The sequence below is a fragment of the Echinops telfairi genome, unplaced genomic scaffold (genome assembly GCF_000313985.2).
Source record: "Echinops telfairi isolate 266 unplaced genomic scaffold, ASM31398v2 ScPeMD7_23;HRSCAF=83, whole genome shotgun sequence".
Taxonomy (NCBI): Eukaryota; Metazoa; Chordata; class Mammalia; order Afrosoricida; family Tenrecidae; genus Echinops; species Echinops telfairi.
In genome coordinates this window covers 89,556,889-89,577,218 of record NW_022103920.1, presented here as the reverse complement: position 1 = coordinate 89,577,218, position 20,330 = coordinate 89,556,889, and the positions used below count along the sequence as shown (strand labels likewise).

Sequence of the window (20,330 nt, the reverse complement as noted above, 5' to 3'; positions counted from 1 at the left end):
CAGAGAAAAGATTGACATCAAGGATTCTGTCTTGCTTGGATCCACCATCAATGCTCATGAAAGCGTCAGTCGAGAGATTAAACGACACGTAGCATTTGGTAAATGCGCTGCACAAGACCTTTTGAAAATGTTAAAAATCAAGGATGTTCCTGGGAGGACTAAGGAGCGCCAGCTCCAAGCCGCGGCATTTTCATTCGTCTCATACGGATGTGAAAGTTGGGCATTGTATCAGGAACACCCAAGATAACCCGATGCATTTGATTAGGTGATGGAGAAGAATATCAAAACTACTGTGCAGTGCCGAAAGAACACCCAACTCTGCCTTTGAGGAAGTAGGGCCAGAATGTTCCTAGGAGGTGTGACTGAGTTTCACGTACTTAGACATGTTCTCAGGGAGACCAGTCCCTGGAGAAAGACATCCTGCTTGCAGAGTCACGGGGCAGTGAGAAAGAAGCCCTGCGGTGAGATGGATTGATACAGTGCCTGCATCAATGGACTTAAACTTAAAAACAGTCGTGAGAATGGCACTGGGCATGCGACGGTTCCTTCTGGTGTACACAGGCTCTCTAGGAACTGTCAACAACTCCACGGCAACCTAACAGTAGCAACAGAGCTGAAAGTGTGTGCCGGAATTGTCCTGTGCAAGGCCTTGAACATGCCTCTAGCAGGTTAAACTGCTTGTAGGTCAGGGTGGCGGCCCTGCTTAGGCACTGATGATAAGGCTGGAGCAGCACTGAGCTGAAATTGTAATTAAGTTTAGAAATAACATTAGTTGCCATGTGCCCCTGATACTCTAAGATAAACCACTTTTTATTCATTCAAAAACTTTAAATTTGTGAATGCATGTGCTAGCAATGACTTAGAACGCATGACGACTCAAATAGATCTTGTGTAATTTATCACAGATGTTTGTCAGTGTGATTGCCATTAGCAAGTCAGAGTCAGATTACTTTGGAATTAACACATGATAAAAAACAGAGAAGCATCCTGAGTGTTGCTAAGAGCCAACATTCCAGTGGGTCACAAGAAATTCCCACCAGTCAAACTGAGCATGGCTTTAAGCCGGTTGGTCTGTTGGCTCTCAGCTCATCTGGTTTGCCCGCTCCGGTTCAGGAGACGTGCTGCCCAGAATCATTTGGTAATGGCCCACATTTGTGAATCGTTTTGGAAATGGCAAATTCTAGACCACTAACAAGTACATTTTAAGTGTTTTAATTGCCCATGGCTTTCCACCCCCACCCCCACCCCCGGCCTAACAACCTTTGTTATATCAGAAATGTGCCTCACTTCCAAATTGCCATTCTTGCAGGAACGTTAAAATTGCTTGTAAGCCTTATAGTAGGTATTAGATTGTATCCACACGGTATGAAATGTCTTGGTGAGTAATTACCCCTCAGGGCACAACCAATAGAGATCTCTACTCCGGATGATTAAGGATAAAAAGACATTTTTTCTTCTTCATAGGGGACTTAATTAAACGAGCATACTCTCCCTTTATAAATGAAGTGGTTGTTCTTCTTTGTCAAACAGAGAAACAATTCATCTTGCATTGTCTGGGAATGGATGGAGTGCTCCGTGTTAATGGATTTTACAAACAACTGAACTTTCAAATCTCACTTGCAGAAGCGATTTTTAGCTGGATGATCTTAAAAGTATATAATTCATCTCCATAGCTTCTTGGGCATAATGTTCTGAATAAAATGTGAATTTCCTAATGATTTGCATCATTAACGTTGACTAAGAATAGTGAGCCTCACGGATGTGCATAGAAAGTTGTAAGGGCAATAAGTGGCCCAGGATATCCTTTGATCAGCCTCCTTGTATTTGTGTGTGTGTGTGTGTGTGTGTGTGTGTGTGTATGGGATGTGTGTGTGGACTATTGGATGGGCTTCGCGTTCTCATTCATTCACTCCTGGAAGAAGGCATGCCCAATGCATGTGGAACTCTTTACGGGAGTAGAAAGCCACTCTGTAGGTCCTAAATGCTTGCTTATTATCATCTGTTTTTCCAGGTGAATTCCTGGACTTTCTGGGCTAGATCTTGGCCTTCCTTGCATGTTTGTTGTTACTGTTTGACTTTGAGTCACCTCTGACTCACAGTGACCCACCAGGGCAGAGTGGAACTACCCCACAGGACTTTCCAGGCCTCAGTTATTACGGAAGCAAATGCTCACGTCTTCTACATTTTGAATACCCAGGTCGGGCTGCTAACTACAAGGTCGCTGTTCGCTGCTCCAAGGGAGAAAGATAGGGCTTTCTACTTCCAGAGAGTTGCAGTCTCAGAAATTCACGGGGGCAGTTTTACTCTGTTGTGTAGCATTGCCATGGGAGAGAGAATGAGAGAGGAGAGAGGTGAAGAGAGAGAAATGCCTCTGGAAGCCTCCTGTACTCTTTGATTTGCACAAGAGCAAAATGACCGTATTGGAATCTTTGAGGGACTCATATTTTGTACTTTATCAGTGTTCTTTGAGAGTGTTTAGAGTGCTGGAGGCAGAACACATCCTAAGAAAACTAAGAAAAGTCTCCTTTAATTGACGGATTGATTGTATCATCTGATGGAAGAGCAGCTCAATTAGCCTTGGGCCAGATCACTTTGCTGACCCATCACTGTGCCGAATTGACACATTGCACAAGAATGTTTAAAGTTGGTCATATACTTTTGCAGAGTGTTTTATTTTATTTTATTTTATTTATTTTTAATCATTTTATTGGGGGCGCTTGTAATATTCCATACATCAGTTGTATCAGGCATGTTTTCACATATGTTGCCATCATCATTTTCTAAACAGTTACTATCTATTTGAGCCCTTGGTATCAGCTCCATTTCCCCTCTCCCTTCCCCCACTAGTGGGGGTGAGGAGGCCTCAAAGAACCAGAGGAATGTTGTGTGTTTCATCTGTGTTATACTGCACACTGGTTAACTCATCCCTTTCTTGTGACCCTTCTGTGAGGGGATGTCCTATTTTCTACAAATGGCTTTTGGGGTCTCTGCCCTGACCCCCCCTCATTCTCAACAATATGTTTTGTTGTTGTTTGGGGTCTTCTGGTGCCTGTTACCTGATTCTGTCAACACCGCATGATCACACTGGTGTGCTTCTTCCATGTGGGCTTGTTTCTTCTCTGCTAGATGGATGCTCATTTTTATTTTAAAATGCTAACATTATAATTTTCCTTAAAAATTAACTTGCAGTTATTTTTATCATGGGAACTATTAGATGTCTACATAAAAATGCACGAAACACATAGTTTTCAAAATTGATTTTGAAGATGACTCACTGTGGCACAGTAACAGTTCCGACAGAGATAAGGGTGCCACCAGGGGTGCTCCTGGGAGGAGGTGGCGGTGCCGGAGGAGAGAAGGAATGGAGGCTGCTCTTTCTACATTCCTTTATGAAGAATAAGAGTGACACTCCTCTGTCCTATCTTCAAATGGTGAGAAGGAGGTGACTGACCTCCTTTCCTTGGCACCTCTCCAGCCCAGACTCTGTAATACGTTCTGCAGATGCTGCTCTTATTGCTAGAATTGTTTTTCTTTCTACCAGTTGCCCCTTCGTGGTGTTTACTAGTAAACTGGTTGCTGTGAAGTGGCCTCTACGTCAACTGCTTGTGTACCAGAGTCGAACTGTGCTCAGCAGGGTTTATAGTGGCTGGTCTTTGACGTTGATCTCCAGACTTTTCTTCCCAGGCACCTTTGGGTTGTCCTGCAACGTTAACTTATCAGCTAGTAGATGAGTGTGTTCACCATGGACTCCTCCCCAGGATTGCAGTTTGCCACAGACAGATTTGATGAACCCAAACCTAAGAATCCCCCTGCCGTTGAGTTGATTCGGACTGAACATGGAGCTGCTTTTGTTGCCCATCCTACACGAGCAGGTAGTCTCACCTTTCTTTCAAGGTGCAGCTGCTGGGTTTGTGCAGTCCTTACCTGACAGCACCGCCAGGGGACCTGGTCAAGAGGCCCAAGAGGCAATGAAGCTTCAGGGCAAGGGGTCATATTCTTTACTAACACAAAGCACTTTATGGATGCGGCTTCTATCACATGTGACAATATTTTAATTCATTTTATTTCCACATCACCAGATTTGAAATACCTTTGAGGCAGAAAGTCGCTCTCATTTAGTCTTGTATCTGTTTCCTGAGCCCAGCCCAGGGCCTGTCTGACAGTGGGTGTTTACTAAATGCTCGCAAATAAATATGTAAATCCGCAGTTCTCAACCTATGGTTCAGAACCCCTTTGGGGGTTGAACAATCCTTTCACAGGGGTCACCCGATTCATAACAGTAGCAAAATGACAGTGATGAGGTAGCAACAGAAATGATTTTCTGGTTGGGGGGTCACCACAAGATGAGGAACTCTATTAAAGGGTCGAGGCATTAGGAAGGTTGAGAACCACTGATGTAAATGAACGGATGAATGTATCCTTGGAATGGGACCTCCCTGTGACCTTGGCCTTGCTGGTTTCCATTTGTCCTGAGAGCTGATGGGGGAGTTTCCCTTTCAGGCATATGCACTTCAGTGCGAAAAGCAAGAGCTGGAAGAAAATGAGCTCGAGCCCTGGTATCTGAAGAGGACACTTCTGTAATAGAGTGAAGCAAGTGGGTGGAGTTGGAATAATTAACTTGATTTATTAAGGAAATGGAGAAAGTTTAAGGGCTCAGGGTTGTTTGTGTTCCAAAAAAATTTAAAATATATATATATATATATGCCTTTAAAGCATTCTTCTCAATTATAGAGAGGAATTTTATGGCAAGTTGTGAACATTTGTCTTCTTTTGCATCTGTCTAGGAGACTGTTTCCTCTCTATTTCGGTGTCTTGATGTCAGAGTTTATAGACTCAAGTATAAAATCAAAGTGAACAAACCATTGAAACCCAACAGTTGTTAGGAAACCTCTTCCAACCCATGGCAATGAGCATGGACGTGCCCGAGCAGAGCTGCGCATAGGGTTTTCCGTGGCTGGGATCTTTCAGGAGTTATCCGGGCCTTCTTCAGATGCACATCTGGATGGAATTCAGACTGCCAACCTTTTGGCTCATATTTGAGTGCTCACCTGTTGGTGCCACCCCATGACTCCAGATCCAAGAGTAATGGCTTTAGTTATTTGCCCTCGCTAAAGAAGGCACATGAACTTTTGTTATGATGGTAATAGGGAAGGTTATAGGCTCAGAAAAAATATCCATTGATGATTATTTTTCTCTGTTATATATATGTGAGTAGCCTTGGTAATGCAGTGGGTGAAACATTGGGTTGCTGACACAAAGGTTGGTGCTTTGAACCCATCAGGCTGTCCCTGGGAGAAGTATGGGGCAGTGCGCCTCTGTTGAGATATCTGTCCAGTCTCAGAATCCCTAGGGCGCAGGTGCACTCTGTTGTACAGGATCACATGAGTTGGAATCCACTTGGCAGTAGAGGCTCCAGAAATGATATTTTGTCGTTTAAAATATAACATTATCATTACACTGAAAAATGAAAATGGAACATCCTCTCTCACTTTCCTCAATTTTTTTATTCTGAAATTAGGAGTTTACATTATTGAACAGGAAGCTCAACATTCCAGGACTGTATTTCTTACCAAACTAGACTTCACTGGTCTTCTGGCCACAGAGATCCTTCTGAGAACAGAAGCCCACTCTGGCTCCAGGTACCCTGAGAGGTTCAACTATTACAAGTGACCTTGGTTCTCCAGAGAATGGAAGCATGAGAGACGACCCTTCCTCACCTCGGCTACAAATCAGACAACTTTAGCACGTTCTTACTCTAAAGAGTAAAATGATGAGGCCCGAATCCGGTAATTTCACCTTCGACATCAGACTGGTAGCAGCTCACAGCTCACATAAGCTCGTGTGAGTTTGTTACTGTTGGCACTGATTTAATTTGCTGGATTTGTGGCTGTCACGAGTTTCCTACTTGAAAGAGGTTTCGCCATGGACGTAGGCTCGTTTCAAAGCTTCCAGGTCATTCAGAAAAGGTGCCTGAGGGGTGCTCGCCAGCAACTACATGAGCTGTCGTTGTGTTGTTTGAATTATCCTTACAAAAAGAATGCTGTTAGTAACGAGGACTCGACATCTTATCATAAACTCTTGATTTCTATAGGTTTATTTAGAGATTGTGAATCAGTTTGGAAGTCATGTACTTTTCTGAAAGCTCTTTTCCAATAAGGGGAGGCCTATATTTGATGGCGTTTTAGCACCGGGGCAACTAGAGTAGCTAAGGAATACGGTCTCCCAGTGCTGAGACCTGGGAAGAAGGACTGAAGCCTGCTAAGACAAGTCCCTATTTTATTTCATTCCATCGTGGATTGTGGGGAAATGTTAAATGGAACAGTGCCTATTAAAAATGCCTCAAAGTAGTAAAATTTAAACTCTTTGGGTGTTACTCTTTTTAAGTGTCATCTTAAAACTGTGATAAACTTGTTTGACATAACGGGGCCTAGGGGCTGTGTTTGGCATTAAAGCTTGTTATGTAGATAGGAAGTTTCTTCTAATATGAGGATGGCTGTTGAAAAGCAAAATCCTCTGGTTTCTGGAAAGCAAATGAGAGACTGTTCTTTGGTTTCATTTTGTATTTTCGCATCTCTTCCAGAAACGAGGACGTGGGTTTTCACCCTGCCCCCGGGTCTAATGATTTTCCTAAGTTGAAAATGCTCTATTGATACAGTTCGCTGTTACATCTGCTCGAAGGGAGCGTGTCACGTTTTTAATGTTGTAACGCGCCCTTGTCTTCTAGAGCCGCAGTCGGCAAACTGCGGTCCTTTCGCAGTGCACATGTGCCCCTGAACTAAACTGGAAAAAGCATTTAAGGTTATAGTCTTCAGAGAGTGGACTATAAAACTTTATTTGTGACTCTTGAATAACTTTTCATTTGTTGTGAGGGACAGGACTGGGTCTTCCAATCTCAAAAGTTTACTGACCCCTGTACTAGAGGATACTTTCTGAACTGATCCTAGGTTTGCTACAAAGGTTTACTGGAGGACTGCTTTGTGCCGGGTTTTGAGCTAGGGGGTCTCACCTGTTTGGATTCATTTAGTTTCTTCTGATAATATGATATGTACATGTCAATATGTGCACCGCTAGGAAAATATTTGTTGACTTAAAAACGTAAATAGTATACCTGTTCTCCTCACTAATGGGTGGGGGCATCTGTCAAATAATAACAGACATGGTTAAGGGAGAAATATGCTAATCATGAGTGAAACCAATAATCATCTGAATCAGTGAGTGACAGCATGCCAAAGAAAACTCATCTGAAGACACACAATTTAAGAAATAGAAAGGAGCATCTCTTTTAATAGCTGGCAGATTGAAGAGAGAAAGAAACAGCAAACGAGCAAAACCAGTAACAAGGCTTAAGCCAACACCATGAACTTCTATCTCTGTAAGTCCAGAGTGGTGGGCTCTTTTTAATGTTCTTCTTTTCCAGTGTGCGGCCGGCACTCACACACCTAGCTCTTGCTTTCCATGGCAGAAGTCACTTATTAATAATCAACTCCACCCCTCCCCACTTCTGTCTACTCAGCTTCCCTCTCTAGATGTGTCAGTGGCCTGTAAGTTGTGTGGAGTTGATGGCTCCTCATGGCAGCCTCATGAGGCAAAGGGCAGAGTAGAACCACTCTGTTGGGTTTTAAGGCCATGTGACCTTTGGGGAGCACATTCCCAGGGCCTGTTTCCTGGGCATCTCTGGGTGGGTTGGACCACCAACCTTCAGGCTAGTAGTCAAGATGTAAGGTAACCATTTAGACCAACCAGGAACTCTCATAAGGTGCTCCTGTGGCCCAGGGGGTTTTGCTATGGGCTGCTAATGGAAAGGTTAGGAGTTTGAACCTACCAGCTGTTCCACAGGAGAAAAATGATTCATCTGCTTCCCTAAAGATTGACAGCCTTAGAAGCCCGGGAGGTACTTCTGTGCTGCCGCGCAGGGCCACTACGAGTCGGAATCAGCTAGCAGATGCCTTTGATTGTAGTTTCGTATGCAATACCTATGAAGCCCTGCCTTTCCTGGGATATCGAAGGGATTTCTTGGTATTCTCTTGTGGCATCGTTTTTGTTGTCCGGCGGATCTCTTTTTACTATCAGGTTTTGCCTTCTGTTTTTCAAAATTCAGCAAATAGCCTGTCCACAACAGATCTCGTTCCCATTGGAGGAGAGAGCAGCATTCCCACATACGGTGGTGGGTCAAAGCCAGACCAGCTGGGAAGCATGTCGAGAGTAGTTTGCTACACATAATGAAGTGTGACATTTTGTGAAGGATTGATTTACAAATTACATGTTTAGTCTCACTACTATTCTTTTACTTTTCCATATTTTTCCTTGAAAGTGGGCCAGAGTGAAACCAGTCTACCCGTGCTGGTCATTACAGACAATGAGCGTGCCTATAGTGTAATTCTTACCATGCTTAGTTCCCATCTAAGAGCTTTATACATGTCAACCCATTGACCCTTCACAACAGCTGCATTGGTAGGTGCTGTGATTGCCCTGTACTACAGCTGATGATACCGAAGCTTAGAGGTTAAGTCCGGGGTCACCCCGCTGGGTGGCAGTGGGGCTGAGATTATGAAACTGCCTATCCAACTCATGACCTCTCAGCTTCCACTTTCCCACCATCTTCAGGCTGGAGATGGCCCTCTGCAGCGTGTCACACTGCCAGTCGAGTTCACAGATGCAGAGTTCGGCTGAGATCTGCTCATACAGTGGGAGGTAAGGGTTCCCAGGACGTGGGTTCCCATATGTGTTATCTGCCAGTTTGAGAACATAAGGCAAGCGATGTTGCCTCTCTGAACCTTTAGCGAGGTGATGGTGAGGAGCGGATGGCACACTGTGTTCGAGGTACCTGGCGCAGATTGTGCCAACATAGATAAATGGTTTTGCCATCACGTGGGGTGTTTCACAGGAGAGGTAGCAGCCTTTCTCTGAAGAAAGCCCCAGATTTCCCTGTCTGCTTATATCTATAAAGAGACAGAAAAGAGAAACTGAACATTACTCCAGCTGTAGTCTGTGCTTGACTTCACGTTAATTATGAATCACAAGAATATCAACACACACACCTCCCCAAAAAAAGTGGATGAACTCATGTTGGAAATCAAGGCAGCTTTGAAAACTCACGTATCACTGTGAATAACTGTTCCACCACCAGTCATGCTTATACCAGGAGTCATTCGGAGATGGTTGTTTCTGAGCCGCTCGATGGAAAAATGAACAACAGTGGCTCTTTTTAGACATGGCAACACCCTTCCTTCACTCTCCTCTCACCTCTCAGCCTCCACTCACAGGGAGAAAAATGTCTGTTCTTGGAGAGTGGCTTCAGGCACAACCTCCCAGCCATGGAGTTCCTTCCCCCTTTGGAGCCTAGATTGGACCAAGGAGAACTGATCCTTTGTGTTTCTGAGACGATGAATCTGCCCCCAGTCAGTCAGTCAGTCAGTCAGTCAGTCAGTCAGTCAGTCAGTCAGTCACAACGTCTGCCTTAGAGCAGCTGGTGGATGAGAACTTTTGACCTTCTGGTTGGCAGCCCAATGCTTAGCCCACAGTGGCACCATGCTGCTGCTTCAAGCACATGGCATGTCGTTTCCAAGGAGTCAGTTTGTTAAAATCTGCCTGGTTCGTCCAATATACTTTCAAACTCTATCTTGCTGTCTGAGTTGAGGATGGCTTGTCCTTCTCTCTTAATTCTTAATTCATGTTAAATCAGGCAGCAGCCATGAAAGCTGACTCTTGTTGGTCGGGATTGATTGAAAGGTGAGATCCCATCTCACAAAGGGAGTGTTCTTATTTAGTCCATTCATTTCGCTCCTGTCCAATACCGTTTGGCATGGAGGTGGGGAGTAGACGAACTGATCTCGCAAACCCAATCTGAGTAAATTATACCTCAAAAGTGAACCGTTGACACAAAAAGCACCAGCTAAATAATTGGAGAAGCTGGGATATTTGAAGAAGAGCAGGGCTCAAACATGGGGGTGTTTGTGAGGAGGTCACAGGACCTGCCAGTATTCCTGTTGGATGTACTTCTGGTGTCTAAGTGTTGGAACCAGTTTGACAGTATCTTACAACAGAACGAGGATCTTCTCATTCTTTGCTGATGGCCCTTTGTGAACTTCCCTCTGTTGAATCCTCAAATTAGTAACAGAATCATAGGTGGTGCAGAGAGTTAAGCATGAACCAAAATATTGGTGATTTGAACCGGCAGGTGGCTCTGCAGAAAGGCTTGTTGGTCTGCTTTCAAAAGCATGAAATTCTGTAGAGCCCAGTGCTGCTGTGTAGCACATAGGCTCAATGTTTTGTTTACTTCTTGCATTCTTTCCATAATTGTTTTCTCCTGGAAACAATTTAGACTCTCCCAGTTTGATTCCAGAAGCAGAGTAGAATGTAGGCTACAGCCTATTTCTTTCATCGGAGAAGGCTATAGAGTATTCTAGCCTTTCACCAGGTCTTTGTTCTGAGTCCTTGGAAAGGCAGGCTTTCCCAAGGGAAAGAGCAGCTGCTGGATCCACTGAGAAGCAGCCCTTTATGAAAACCAGGTGCCTTTGGCTCTGATTGATCTGTTGATTCATGTTGTCAGGATGCTGCAAGGCAGGGACTTATTTATCAATGCCAGCAGTGATGCCTGTAGGTGACAATGAAGTCTCTTCTGTTCTTTAGGTTGGATTTCAAAGTTGATTGCATGGGTGGAATGGGAAATGTTTGTCAGCGCAGAGGAATCTTTTACTAGGCTACACATTGTGGTTGTTAGGGGCCTAAGCACTGCCCAGTCCTCCAGCAGTCTCACAGTTTTTATGTTGGAACCCACTATTGCAGCCACTGTGCCAGTCCGTCCCAGGAAGATTGTCCTTCTCTTTGGCTGACCCTCTACTCTACCAAGCGTAATGCCCTTCTCTAGAGATCAGGTTTCCAAAGGATGTGAGTCTCATCATCCTCACTTCTAAGGAGCGTTTTGGCTTTATGTTTTCCAGGGTGGAACAGATTGCATGTTTTTCTGACATTCCACGGTAATGCCCAGATTCTTCACCAACACCGTAACTCAGATGCATCAATTATTTTCCAGTGTTCCTTATTCATTACCCAGCATATATATATTGAAAACATCATAGCTTGGGCAAATAAAGATGGCCTGTTTACAAGAGTGTCAATAGTGAATAGTGTCAGCCAAGTGAGTTGTTGTGGTTAGCGACAGTCACGTCAGTTCCAGAGTCACAGCAGCCCAGTTCACACAGAACAAAATGCTGCCTGGCCTTGCACCATCCCCTTGAGAAGACAGCGGCCCATCAGACTGTTATGATCTGATGCATAGGGTTTTCATCGGCTCATTTGTGGAAGGAGACTGCTAGGTCTTTCTTCCTAGTCTGGCTTAGTCTTGAAGCTCTGCCGAAATCTGTGTGGCATCAGAGCAGTACACAAGCCTCCAGGAGGAGTGACATCCCTACGAGGTGCCCTGGCCAGGCAGGCATGCGTGCTCTAGGCCTTATGCATGAAAGAGGAGGATGACACCACTGACCCACTGCCAAGACTGCACGGACTCCTACACCTGAACTTACAAACACAGGTGTCTGTTGGCTTAAAACCAGAGCAACATAGTATCAGGGCTGGAGGAAATGGAGGGAAGTTCACATGAGGAACTCATCCTTGTTCCTAGGGAGCCTTCTGGTTGTATTTCTTCCAAAAGAGATTTGCTCATCCCCAATAGCTGTTATAAATCATGTTGCCATTTACATTCTTTCAAGGGCTTTCATAATGAGAATTTTTAATAAAACTCCTTCTTGACTCTTTTATCTTGAAAATTAACACACACACCCCTTTGCTTATAAACCATTGCTTCTTCAACTGTTTCTCTAAGCATAGCTATCAGGCTATGCAAATTTAAGAATGTTCCATAAACGAGATGCAGTCCACCCAAATCACTTTGTTATAGCCTCATTGTTTCGGATGCACAAATGTTATTTGGCTAACTGTAAGAGAAGGAGATGCCAAGGAAGCTTTATGATGGTCTGTGCAAAGATTAAAGCTTGCAGAATGCACTCTATCTCTGAAATGTGCTGCTTAAAGAAAATAAATATTTGTGAGCATTGAGAAACATAAGCTTACAGAGATGTTAGTAGGATTACACCCTCCAGATTGATGTTTCTGAAATACAAATTCAGAATTAAAACTCTGTAAAAGCTGGATCACTGTGAGAATGATTGAGGGGGAAAAGACTATTAAATTATAAGTAAAATCTGGCTATAATTGCAGAGGATGTTCTTGCTGGGGGCAGTGGGCTTTTATATTGTATGTAATGGCTGGATTCCATTGGTGCTTGGAGATTCTTTTCAAATTGCTAAATAGAGTCTACCCAGAATGACCAGAAATACTCGTAAGACAGTCCAAAGACAGTGCGCAGATTTTAAAGGAACGGCAGATCTCATCGCAGGTTCCCTTGTTCCTCCTCTGTGCCACGGAACGCCATAAGCACACAGTGGAGGTATCAGAAGGAGGTTAAGAGGTAAGCTTGGGAGGCTTGCCGGCAAGATTCAGGTTCTAACTCTACCACCTCTCAGCTGATCCAGCAAGCTCTGAATTAACTTCTCTTCGTTCTAATTTTCTCCTCTATAGAATGGGTACTATGTTAGGCTGGGCTTTCTGGGAAAGGAAAACTAGTGATGTGTACATGTGTCTATAGAGAGAAAGAGCTATGTATCAGGAAATGGCTCACATAGTTGTAGAAGTAGGTAAGGCCAGTCCAGCTCCAGTCCCTAGGTCAGAGGTAAGCTGAGGACTTCTCTTGACTCCTGTAGCTGCAGCAGAGGCTGGTGAACAGCAAGTAGAAAAGTGAAGCAGGAAGGCTGCAGGCTGAATGAATCCTAGATCCGCTGGAGACTCCAGGTCCGCAGCCCACTGATGGCCCCTGGGAGTGGCAGTGAAATAACAGAAGGGTGACAACCAGATGCGGGATCCAAATCTAGAGAAGTGTGCTAGTCTCCACATGCTGTCAACCTGTACTATGAGCAGACCATTCCTTGAATGAAACCTTCCTCAAGATATTAGATTAACTGCTTGGCTGATTCACAGAAGATCCCATCATGGAGTTGACCACATGATGTTATATCATATTGTGGGGGAATCCTGGCCCACCCAAATTGACATGAAGCGTAACTATCACTCCAACAACAACAGCAACAACAACCAAACCCAAACCTCACTACCATTGAGTTGATACCAACTCATAAGAACTCATTAAGACAGGGTAGAACTCCCACTGTGAGTTTCCGAGACTGTATCTCTCCGTGGGAATAGGAAGCCCTGTCTTTCTCCCTTGGAGCAACTGGTGGTTTCAAACTGCTGACCCTGCATACTGCGGTCTGAGCAACCACTACACTACCAGGGCTTATGAATTGAAAAGTAAGTAGTTGATTCAAACACAGCCAGAGAAGGATGAGGCTTTCTACTCCCACAATGAGTTAAAGCATTGGAAATCCACGGGGGCAGTTCTAGCCTGTCCTCTGGGGTGGAACGAGGGGCCATGAAGTCGGAATTGACTGACTGGCAGTGAGTTTGTTTGTTTAGTTGATTCAATCATAAAAATGTGATATTCAGTCTCATTTTCTTGTTAAAAGCTTATAATAGTGTTCCTTTTAGGCTGTATTTTTAAAACGTTTTATTATGAATTAGGTGTAGGTTTAAAGAGCAAATCATCAGCGTCACCTTCAGTCATTCACACACATTTTATTTCAACACACCCATTGCAGGCCTTTCAGTGCCGTCACCGATCCTACCTGCTCCCTGCGTGTCCTCTTTCCATCCTCCTTTCCCCCCAAGTTATCTGAGCTCTGTCTTTGGGTAGATGCTGCTCTTTTGATCTTAAATAGTTGATTATTCTAACATGGGGTGAGTTCACTGTTCCTTTTTTGATAGAAGCTTTTCTCTATGGACCACAGGACCACATTAAATGTGCATTTGACACGACTGTATTCCCTAATCAGGATGACATAGACTATTGCCTGACACCAGGACACAGGGATTTCTATTGACCAGGGCGTTATTTTCCTGTTTTCATATCTTCACTCAGAATCATTGGCCAGGTATGAAAATGGAAATGTTAGCATTTACCTATGAAAGCCAAACTCACTGTCATCCAATTGATTCCAACACATTGTGATGCTGCAAGAGAGGGTAGAACTGTCCCTGTGAGTTTCTGAGACTGTAACTCTTTATGGAAGCAGAAAGCCTGTCTTTTCCCTACAGAGTTGCTCATGGTTTCAGACTTCTGATCTTGTGGTTTGCAGCCCAGTGAGTAACCACCATGCTGCCACCAGGTCTCCCCTCGCCTTTAACGCAATTGATTTATCAGAGTACTGCTTATTTACTATAATTATTTGCACATAACTTGGTTTATGGAAACAGAAGAGTGGGGCAGAATGAAAGGAAGGCCATGAACTATTGTATTCAGTCCTTCCTGTTTGGGAATTCGTTGTGTTGGCACATGTAGGTTTCAGTTGGGGTGATAGAGTGGAGTAGAGTAATATAATAGAGGCGTCTGACTAAACACTGGCAAATGAAACATGGATTTACCTGTACACCTTCAGGAAATCCTTCTATCTAACACTGAGACAATGAAGAAAGCGTAATGCGCAAGAACAAAAGGGGACGGAGGATATAAATGATCCTGGTCTTGATGCAGGTTCCATCTGAAACACCAGAGCAGCCCCAGGATAAAGAGAGAGGGAGTTTGGGGCGAGATCCCTCTCCTTTTGCAGTGCAAAGGCGCGATCTGCCAGATTGTGTGCTTCAGGACGCCAGGGATGGTCTTTTACGGGGAGATTTCTATAGCCATTGATTTCATTTAAGAGCTTTAGAGGGCCTTTCATGGTGTTATGACCTTTCACAAATTCAACAATCACAGATGGGTATTGCTCTTTAAAGCAAATTAATGTCAACATAAGTCTGAGTGAGCCAGACCTATGCATCTCTGAGCATTATGTTCCATTATGCTGCCAAAATCAAGCCTTTGGAGAGTCATTGTAATGCATTGGCTCTATAAAAAGTCTGCTGAAAACAATACTTCCCTTAATGATATTAATAGTCTTGAGGTTGGATTTGGATAAGTTGCTATTTCATAGAGCAACCGGATGAAAAGAGAGAAAGAAAAAAACCCCTGAGAAGTATAAGTAAAAGCCATAAAAAACAATCAATGGCATTCTTTTTCTCCAAATTACTACATTAAACTTGAATTAAAGAGCTGGAAAGTTATTGATCCACTCTTTATAATTCTCCATATTTCCTCTGAATGCCTCCCTTTTCAGTTAGATATTGTTCTTCAATCATGATGCTTGATAATACACTTGTCTAACCAAATGGTCTGTTAAAATAACTATATCCCAGCTCTGGGAATGCCCTTGTTAGAAATGACATATTGAACAGTTGAGATTCGAATCACTTCCCTTTTTAAAGCCCTTTGGAAATAGCAATGCTACAGTAAATCATAATGAATACTAGCCACCATGCCATCCATCAAGCACTTTCAAAGACATTTAATGTCAGAAGCTTTTCCGATATTAAACCCCAGGAGATTTGCAAGTGGTTGAGGTGATGACGAATAATTAGAATGTAAATTAATGTATTGCTTTATTGTATCAAACAGATCAGTAAATAGCTCCTGATTTATTTGGACTTTCTTTGAGTTTCACTGATGTGACAGGTCATCAATTGAATGAACCATTAGTCAGGTCTCCCACTTCACCTCTAGCTGCAGTGTTCTGGGCTCATGTTCAGCACGACAAGGGTATTTTGCAGCACATTTCCTCTCTTTTCCAGAAATGTGTCTTTTTAGAAAATCCTTAAGACGTTGTCAACAAAGGGAGAAGAACTATAACAACGGACATACCAACAGTCGTGAAGTTGGCTCAGGCCTGGACAATGTGGCTCACATAACCGCACCCCCCTTAACTGAATAAAAGGATTTATTCCTGACTCATAGTTACGTTACCACTTCTCCATGTCTTCCTGTATAATTGCCCCTTGATTCGCCAGCCCTCACCCCTGGGGTGGGGTGGGGTGGGGTGTTTCACAAGACTGGGTGCCCTTCCTTTCCTTACTGCCACTCTGATTCTCCAAGTCCTCGCACAGCTTCAGAGGGACAGTGCCTCTTTCCTACGTAGCCTGGAACCTCCCACTGCAAGTATGTTGCAGCTGGACAGCAATTTTTGTGCTGTTAGTTTGTTCTTAGGCGCCATCAAATTGGTTCTGACCCATAGCGCCTTTCTGGGCAACAGAACAAAACCCTGTGCGGTCGTGCGCCTTCTGCATACTGTTGTTCCTGTGCTTAAACCCACTGTGGCAGCCACTGTGCCAGTCCACCGTATGGAGGGCCTCCCTCTCTTTCACTGTCCCTCAATCTTACCAAATGTGCAACGTTTTTGTGTTATAGATACTAAATAGAAAAAATGTGGCGAGGATAAGTTCAATTTGTCTCTGTAACGCGGATATCTTTTCCCAAAGTCATTCTTGAGCTGACTCATGAACGCGTTTGTCAGGCCCATAGTCACCTTTTGTAATAATTGGAGAAGACAGCTGCTCATGGGAGAGGGGAAGGAATCCATGTCCTGAAATCACAAATCCTTGCTAGCTCGCCCTGCCCCTCCTCTCCAGCCTTCTTCTTTAGCTTTGGGCCTGAACTTGAGGAGGTGAATGGCGTGCCAGTGAGGAGGAAGGACACTGGTTGGTTTTAAAGCATAGCAGTTGTCAGTAAGTGACAAACAAGAAGCTGAGTGGAAGGGAGACTTACGGAGGGTACTCAGAGGGGTCCCCCCCCAAAAAACTTGTTTATTTCTGCTCATGAACTTGGGTGGCAGATGGCACACAAATGCTGCTCCGTTGTATTGCTGAGCTGGTCTGAAGAGACTAGCTCTGTTTAAGGACAGATACCAGTTCATGTTTAGTCCTTCACAGGAGGTGCCAGAGTCAGCTCCTGAAATTGCTCCAAACTCAACTTAGGCTGCTCCCAGATCCCCAAATACAAAACTTGTGTTGATTGCGTACATTGCTCTGAAACTTTAAATCACTCCACAGTTTGCCCTGCTGTCTGTGTGTCTAGTAATGGCCATTTTCAACCATCGTTGCATCAGAAACCAGGTACCTGATGAATTAGCAACTTGCCTGAACGAATGAGGCATATCACAATGAATAAAGCACCACCATCATATTCTTACTGAACCTCTCTATTTTCTTTCAGATTGAATAAGCTTGGACTTCAGTTTATACATTTCTTAAAACAAAACTAGATTCCAAAGACCATGCTTGGTCTCCTGGACACTTTCATCCACGGAATGAGCTAAAGTGGTAAAGAGAGATATTAGTAGTCAGACTTCGTCCTCCCTAATTACATATTTAAAAATCTCAGTTTACAAATTAGTCAGATTGATGTAAATGAGTGTGTCTGCTGCAAAGGTTCTGTAAAGGTTTTTTTAAATTCATGTAGTTAAGTTTATATACAAACATAGTATGCTATGAGTTCAGCAGCACCTGATCTACATTGAGGCCAACTCATGGAACCTGCAAGCTCAACAGTTTGAAATCACCAGCCACTCCTCAGGAGGAAGAGGAGGCTTTCAACTCCTGTAAAGTGTCGCAGCCTCAGAGACCCACAAGGGGCAGCTCTGGTCTGTCTTGGATGGTCATTGTGTCAGAATTGACTCGATGGCAGTACGTGTGAGTCCTTTGGTTGTTGTTGTTCTCAGTTTTACATGTGCATGTGTACGTTAAAAGGATACGAACTGTAAAATTCTACTTATTCTGGAACACAGGTGAGGAGAAAGAGCTGTACCTCAAGCCTAGATGAACTTGTGATGTCATTTCCTTGCCAAAGATTTGCCATAATGTTCAAAATATCAGTTTCTTTACATTTGGGTAAAAATAGACATACAATAAAATGCACTTTATAATAAGAAGTATTAGTTCCATATTATGAGGTATTAAAACCTGGAGAATAAAATTAATTGGGTGACTTTTAGAGTTAAGATGCATCTGATAGGGTTGTTTATAAGGAAGACAATAGAGTTGGCTAACTAGAAATGATATAGAAAATGTATTCTTTACCCCCCCACACACACAGAAATGTGTTTGAGGTACTAGCGAAATATGGTTGTGATTCACAGATCTGTATGCAAACATTTGCCCACAACGTTGGACTTGATTTTTATCTTCTTGCTCTCAAACGCATGGTTAGACGGAAGATCTCATCTTTCCATCTCTTGTTTTGGCAACCAAGGGGCACTGGAGCTCAGGAACCATGAGGTGTTTTCTTAGGTCTGATGATTCACCTCGAAAATCCAAGTTCGCAATCATTCTGAGTCACAGGTCCCTCCCCAGAAAAGGGCAGGTGGTCTGGATTCATTATTATTGCCACAATAAAACAATGCATCAGCTTGGGGGCTATACTTAGTACAGCACATTATTCATAATCCACACGCACCATCTCAGCTTTCACTCGCGCTCTCCGCATGGAAAGCAGCCAACGTAGGAATCGTCTATGAAACTGTCTATGTTGTTAATGCTCTAAAAAAGAGCAGCCCTCAGGGTTCAAGTTAATGCTTCTCAGCAGTTGCGTCTGATCCCCTTCTAATAGAGAGGGATGGGGGGTGGGGGGAATGCCATAAATAATAAACTGTGGCAAAATCTGGTCATAAAGAAGGAAGAGGCCATGGTAGTAATCAAAAGTGGGCCAGAAAGGCAAAGCTGAAACGTGCAGTCACAGGGCATGGAGGAGAACTCGCTGCACTTGGTAGTCGCCATTGAGTTGGCTCCATCTCATGGTAAGCCAAGTGCACAAGAATGAACGGTGACCCAATCCTGTGCCATCGTCACATGCCCCGGCATGCTCCAGACCATCGGTGCCGTCTCTGTTCACGTTTTGAATGTCTTTCGAGCTAGGGCCTCATCTCCCATTCCTATGTCAGATGATATTCTCGTGCATAGTTAATTTTTGGCAGTCTTTCCTTCTAGTTGGTCTTCGTCTGAAGCCTGACAAACTGGGAAATAGGCCCTGCTAATATTTCAAATGCTGATGGCACAGCTTCCAGCACCGCAACACACACACACACACACGTCTCCACAGTACGCCAAACTGACAGATGAGTGGGGGTATACAAGTGGCTTGAAATTTTTGTTGAAGGATGAAATGGCTCCAGAGAGGCACTTGTCCTCACTTCTAGGCATGTGATGGTATTAGCTTCCTAACCCTGCTGTCATAAAATACCACGAATTATAAGGCATATAGGAACAGAGTTCTGGGCGTTAGAAGCCCAAACACGTTGTGCTTCTGGCTTCTGAGTGTGCTCCGAGACAGACTGTTCCGGGCCTGTCTCCTGCTGTGAGGTTGCTCCTGGAGATGTTTGGTGTACCTCAGGTTGCACCTGCACCTACCTTTGTTGTCCTCCCACTGCATCTCGGTAGGTCCTCCTTTATTAGGACACTAGTCCTTTAGGATCAGGATCTACCCTCCTTCAGTATGAACGCAAGTAACTGAACTGATAATACCTTCAAAGGCCTTATTTGCCAACAAAGTCATATTCACAGATACTAGGATTAGGGCTTCAACATGTATCCTTTTGAGGACTTATTTGGAAATTTCATTAATTTTTAAATTATTTGTAAAGTGAAAACAATAATATTGGCCACTTAATAGATCTGTTTAAAGGACTACATGAAATCATCCATACCAAGCACCTGACATTGATACTTGGAGATCAAGGACCTGATGTTACACCTTTGCATGCTTTCACGGAGACCACTGGCCAGAGAGTACTCGTGTACCCCTGCTATGCATGTGTGTGGTGGGAGGGCAGATAGGGGGACCTTTGGGCCATCCACTGCCTGCCCATGGAGAGTGAAACTTTGTAGCCTTTGAAAATTTTGCATTGATATGAATGAGGCAATGAATGAGGAATTCTTTTTTTTTAAATCATTTTATTGGGGGCTCATACAATTCTTATCACAATCCATCCATCCATCCATTGTATCAAGCACATATGTACATTTGTTGCCATCATCATTCTCAAAACATTTGCCTTCCACTTGAGCCCTTAATATCAGCTGCTCAATTTCCCCCTCCATCCCCAATCCCCACTCCCTTATGAACCTTTGATAATTCATAAATTATTATTATTTTGTCATATGCTACACTGTCCGCCGTCTCCCCCCGCCCTCTTCTTTGCCGTCCATCCCCCAGGGAGAAGACTATATGTAAATTCTTGTAATCGGTTCCTCCTTTTTACCCCACATTCCCTCCACCCTCCATGCATCACCACTCTCACCACTGGTCCTGAAGGAGTCATCTGTCCTGGATTCCCTGTGTTTCCAGTTGCTATCTGTAC

The 20,330-nt window shown here is 43.8% G+C and overlaps 1 protein-coding gene across 5 annotated transcripts in view; it reads left to right on the top strand.

Annotated features, from left to right (window-relative positions):
• PDE1C (phosphodiesterase 1C) overlaps positions 1–20,330 on the top strand; it is a 329,943-nt gene that overhangs the window by 136,563 nt on the left and 173,050 nt on the right. The window lies entirely within an intron of this gene.